A 5,055-nucleotide genomic window follows, 5' to 3' on the forward strand; every position below is an offset into this window, starting at 1 on the left:
TTGTTAATGTTTAATTACACATCTCATGGACACAGAGAGGATTTATTATAGCTCAGCAATTACTTCACTGATACCCCTGGTATCTGGCATTGTGTGGAAATCATAGGAAAGCAGGCACGAGGTTTTAGTTCAATCATTGCTGAAATTAATAAAGAAGATGTTCTTACAATGCTGGCCACATATCTACAGAGTAAAATAGCCATTTGGGTTTGTCACTTGACCTTGCGTTTTGCACAGCCAAGTATGAATGTTGTATTCTGGCTGAGACGGTTTGAAAACAACATGCACGGAATCCGCTATCCCAGTGTTCATCACCGCAAGGGTCAGATACGCACTAAACCTGGCATTAGAATTGGAACGCAGTTCCGGACTATTATTTTAACTGCACAAATACTCTTCTGCAAAAGGTACATCACCTTGAAGTGCGGTTTCTACTTTGAACATTATTCACAGTAAGTGCAAGTGTTAGCACGCTGTGGCAAAATATATACATCGCCAGTGCCAGATACCCAGGTTCGATTCTGACTGCAGGTGCTGTCTGTACGGAGTTTGTGCGTTCTCCCCGTGACCTGCGTGGGTTTTCTCTGCATGCTCTGGTTTCCTCCCACACTCCAAATACGTTCAAGTTTGTAGGTTACTTGGTTTATGTTAATTGTGAATTGTCCCTGGTGTGTAGGATAGTGCTAGTGTACGGGGTGATCACGGGTCGGTGTGGACCGAAGGACCTGTTTCTGTGCTGTATCTCAAAATATCATATTTGATGTGTACTGCAGTGGAGCATTCATAGATCAAGGAGATATATAAAATACTCTCGGTTATCAGTGTTATTCCTAAGCTTTTCAAAGCACCCCAATGCACTGTACTTTTGAAGTGTAGTTGTTATTATAGATGAAAAATGCTTCGATAATCAGATTATTTACATTGGTTATGGTGACTGAGAAATAAAATATGGTTAGAATACAAAGATTAGACTGCTTTGGAAAATATCCAGGGAGACTTTTATGATCATTTGAGAGAACAGACAGGTCCATCTTGGTTTTAGTTTAATTTAGAGAGAGTGGAAAAAGGCCCTTCGGCCCACCGAATCTGCGCCAACCAGCAATTCTTTCCCCCACCACTATTTTTCCTTCCCCCCCCCCCCCCCCCCTTCCTCCACTAAAAGTCACTTAACCAGTTCCACAGTTTGCAACGATGGATGTATCACTCTTGGGGTCACACCATCCATAGCCAACAATCGGCCTCTCAGAGAATGTCTGCCTAAGGTCATCTGTTGCCGGCCCTGATTTGGTCTTTTCTTGCTTCCAGCTCCTCCCAAGAAAGACTAGAATGAAGATGAGGAGGTATTTCTTTAGCCAGAAGGTGGTGAATCTGTGGAATTCATTGCCAAAGACGGCTGTAGCGGCCAAGACATTGGGTATTTTGAAAGCGGAGATAGATTCTTAATCAGTAAGAGTTTCAAAGGTTATGGGGAGAAGGCAGGAGAATGGGGCTGAGAGGGAGAAATAGCTCATCCATGATTGAATGATGGAGTGGACTCAATGGGCCAAATGGCCCGATTTTGCTCCTATATCATGGTGTCATACAGTGTGGAAAAAGGCCCTTCAGCCCAACTTGCCCATGCCAACCAATGTCCCCCACCTACACTAGGTCTCATAGATTTACATGCTCCATCTACACCAGGTGCATAGATTTGTTTAACGTTGGTAGTACTTTTTGGGATTGAAATTTGTCTTGGAAAGCAGCATAAATGTATGACCATGAGTTACTGCCTCACCCTGCCTGATATTGTTTCATATTAACCTCCTGTGGCTTTGCACAATCACAGAATACCAATTGCATCCGCTGATCACTGAAATCTCTTTTGCTGATTACTGTTATACTGAAAATCCAGTTAAAAGACTTCATTTGGCCATTTATCAATGTTGTTGCTATATCCCAGCATCCTGCTCTGCTCTCCTGAAGCCTCTATCTGTGACTGGGGTGATTCCCCAGGTTATCCACTATTACGTCTGAGCATTGACTGAGAACCACAGCCGACCACATATTATGGTTCAAAGTTTTCTTTATCATCATGTGTACTAAGGTACAATGAAACACTTTTTTTTGCATGCAGCTCAGCAAGACCATCACCGTACATGAGCACAATCTCCCGGTTAGTACAGAATGTACTGAACACTCCACTGAGTCTATATGCATGAGGTGCATTTTGCTGTTATTTTACAGTCTCAGCTACAGCTGGTCGCAAAGGCCCGTTGCAGCTGTCGCCCCCATTTTGCTCGTCCTGCGAACCGTCGTCCCTCTCCTTGCACAGCGCTCTTCAGCCCGTGTTCCCCAGTGGGTGCCTGCCACAGCCGACCATGAGGGGGCAGAAAATTAAACCCCCCCCACAGCTTCTTCTCTCTGGGCCCTTTGTCCAGCGTCCGCCACCGCCTCCCCCCACCCTCCTCTCTCCGGCTTCCCTCCATGGGCGGGTTTGCAGTTCTGTGTTGGACGAGCCAGGCCTGCTGTTGGGATATGGCCGCGGATCACCGGGATTAAACCTGCCTTCCTCCGCTTCTTCCGTACGCATAGAAATTCATGAGGTTGCGTGTGATGAATTTGAGAAACAGAGAATAAGTGGTGATATGGCTACATCGCACTGTTGGGCACAGTGGCGCAGCACTTGCAGCACCAGAGACCCGGGTTCGATCCTGACCACGGGTGCTGTCTGTATGGAGTTTGTACGTTCTCCTTGTGACCGCGTGGGCTTCAGTTTCCTCCCACATTCCAAGGGTTAATTGGTTTTGGTAAGAATTGTAAATTATCCCTAGTGTGTACGATGTAACTAGTGTACGGGGATCGCTGGTCGGCATGGACATAGTTGGCCGAAGGGTCTGTTTCCACGTTGTATTTCTAAACTAAACTAAACTGCTGCCCAGAACTACAGGAGACGCAGGTGCAAGGGGAGGTGGCCTCCTGTTGGTTTCACTTCAAGTCCTGCACCACCTTGACTAAGAAATATAATGCCAATCTTTCATCATCATTTGAATTTGAGTTAATAAATACAGCATGGAAATTGGCCCTTCAGCCCACTGAGTCTGCGCCGACCATTGATCACCCATTCACGCTAATTCAATGTCATCCCACATTTTATTTCACATAGAGAGTTGTGAGTCTGTGGAATTCTCTGCCTCAGAGGGCAGTGGAGGCCGGTTCTCTGGATACTTTCAACAGAGAGCTTGATAGGGGTCTTAAAGATAACGGAGTCAGGGGATATGGGGAAAAGGCAGGAACGGGGTAGCGTTTGTGGATGATCAGCCATGATCACATAGAAAGGCGGTGCTGGCTCGAAGGGCTGAATGGCCTACTCCTGCACCTATTGTCTATTGTCTATTCTCATCAACTCCCTACACACTTGATGCAATTTTACAGAAGGCCAATTAATCTACAAACCTGCACACCCGGAGGAAGCCCATGCGACCACAGAGAGAACATGCAAACTCAACACAGACAGTCCCTGAGGTCGGGATCAAACCCAGGTCTCTGCAACTGTGAAGCAGCAGCTCTACCAGCTGCACCATTGTGCCGTCCCGACAGATTGGGTCTAGACGACTACATCTACATGACTGTATATAGTGTAGATGGGGCATCTTGGTTGGCATGGGCAAGTTGGGCCAAAGGGCCTGTTTCTATGCTATATGATTCCATGACAATGATTCTAAATCCTACAAATCTGAACGCAACATTACTTTAGGAGATTCTTTCCCATCTGGCCTATAGATTAATTAATTACTCTAATCACTTTAACCCACTCATTCCCCTTGCTGAATGCTTGGGAGTTTATGATGGAACTCTTCCAAAGTCTTTTTTGAAAAATGGTCATTATTATTTCCGCAAATTGGCCGGCACATTATTATAGTAACTTTCATTTTGAAAGATGCTTTCCTGGAAGATCCTGAGATTACGAAAGGCTTTAGGCTTTATTACAAGAGAATTTGAATGCAGTAGGGTGTCTTATTGCAATTGCAGGGGGCCTCAGCGAGAATACACCCAGAGTATTGTGCACAGGACTCCTTATCTAACAAGTGATTTAAGTGCCCGTAGAAGGAGTGTAAGAAAGATTCACTGGACCAATTCCAGGCATGGCAGCTTTACTGCCTGGGAAGAGATTGAGGAAGGTAAGAAGGCGTAGGAGGTGGCTGGCGTAGGAAGTGTCCCTGCTGCAGCCTGGGGCTGACCTGGGCTTATCAGGACCGCGGGCGCTCCAGTACACCCAGCATGTGGACCAAACTGTGGACATTTTATTTTGTAAATAGTACAAAAATATGACAACTTATGCATGCGTGAGCTATGCAGATGCTGGTGTACACAAAAGGACACATGTTCTGGAGTAACTCAGCGGGTCAGGCAGCATCTCTGGAGATGCTGACATTATGTATAGACGTTCCTGTGTTCTTGTGAAAGAAAGGACTTTCATTAATAAGTCTTCTTCTGCACACCTCCCACCCCCCTCTCCCTCCCCCCTCCCCAATATGGCATTTTCAAACCTATGTATCTCTCCCTCCCGTCAAGCAAGAGGTACAGAAGTTTGTAATGCATACCTCCAGATTCAGGGTCAGTTTCGTCCCAGCTGTTATTAGACAACTGAACCATCCTCTCATCAACTAGAGAGCAGTCCTGACCTCCCATTTACCTTATTGTCCTTCAAACTATCTTTAATAGGACTGGACCTTATCTTGCACTAAACATTACACCCCTTATAACCTATGGACCGCTTGATTGTAATAATATATTGTCTTCTTGCTGACTGGATAGCGCGCAACAAAAAGCTTTTCACTGTACCTCGGTATGCATGACTATAATAAACTTAACTAAACAAAACGTTAGTCCTGAAAAGGATCTGGAAATCGAGGAAAGGAATACAGTTTAGTGGTGTCTATTCACAAGCAATGATAGTCTCTGCCTGAAGACTTTGACCTGGATTTTACAGATATGTTCACCATAACTTCTCCTTACAATAGAACATCATTCAGATCTTCACTTACATTTGCCTTCAGGCTGAAGATACTTTTATTG

The 5,055-nt window shown here is 45.2% G+C and overlaps 1 long non-coding RNA gene across 1 annotated transcript; it reads right to left on the reverse strand.

The window, feature by feature from the left end:
- Positions 1 to 852: 852 nt before the first annotated feature.
- LOC116976005 lies at positions 853 to 4,822 on the reverse strand. The gene is made up of 3 exons (XR_004412835.1): positions 4,752 to 4,822; positions 2,144 to 2,146; positions 853 to 862 (listed from the first exon to the last, which is right to left on the reverse strand). It is a non-coding gene; the product is annotated as an uncharacterized LOC116976005 (long non-coding RNA).
- Between the last annotated feature and the right edge of the window lie 233 nt (positions 4,823 to 5,055).

This window comes from Amblyraja radiata, chromosome 8, assembly GCF_010909765.2.
Source record: "Amblyraja radiata isolate CabotCenter1 chromosome 8, sAmbRad1.1.pri, whole genome shotgun sequence".
Taxonomy (NCBI): Eukaryota; Metazoa; Chordata; class Chondrichthyes; order Rajiformes; family Rajidae; genus Amblyraja; species Amblyraja radiata.